Raw genomic sequence first — 706 nt, forward strand, 5'->3', positions numbered from 1 at the left:
CCAAAATGATTATTTATTCATTTTTGTGCATTGTATTTTTAACTATAATTTATTTTAGTTATGGTATATATACCAACATATACCCTCGTCGTCTAACTAATGGTGCATAATTACCCTTTTTGCTAATAAACTAAAATAAATTAATCAATTCATAAACTAAATTTTTAACTTAAAAAAATAACCCGTGACTTTATAAAATTATCTTACAAATTCTTTGATCACTCCAGACCCCATCTAACTAAAAGAATCTGATTCCTCTTTTATTCGAATCCGGTCCATAACCATTTATACTAAATAAAAAGATGCGTGAGGTAATATTTTTTAAATTAAAAATTTAGTTGAATTTTAGAGGAGTGTAAAATGCAATTTGCCTAATTAATGAATTAACACGCCCAGTGGGACTCGAACCCACAATCGCCTGATTAGAAGTCAGACGCCTTATCCATTAGGCCATGGGCGCTGCTTGCTGTTAAGTTAACCCATTATCATTATCTAATAAGTAATGAGAAAGGGAAGCGAATGACATTTGTTATGTGTCCCCAGATATATGTGAATTCACTTAAATAAAATGTATCTAGAACAAATTTAACCTTATCTATTTGAGATAAATGTGTCTAGACATATTTGAACTATCTAGACGCAACAAAATTTGATGAATAACATAATACTACAAACTAAGTGTATCTTAGCAATTAACTCCTAGATT

The 706-nt window shown here is 29.6% G+C and overlaps 1 non-coding gene across 1 annotated transcript; it reads right to left on the minus strand.

The window, feature by feature from the left end:
- Positions 1-387: 387 nt before the first annotated feature.
- On the minus strand, positions 388-460 carry TRNAR-UCU. The gene has a single exon. It is a non-coding gene; the product is annotated as a tRNA-Arg (tRNA).
- Between the last annotated feature and the right edge of the window lie 246 nt (positions 461-706).

Source organism: Solanum pennellii, chromosome 3 (assembly GCF_001406875.1).
Source record: "Solanum pennellii chromosome 3, SPENNV200".
Classification (NCBI taxonomy): Eukaryota; Viridiplantae; Streptophyta; class Magnoliopsida; order Solanales; family Solanaceae; genus Solanum; species Solanum pennellii.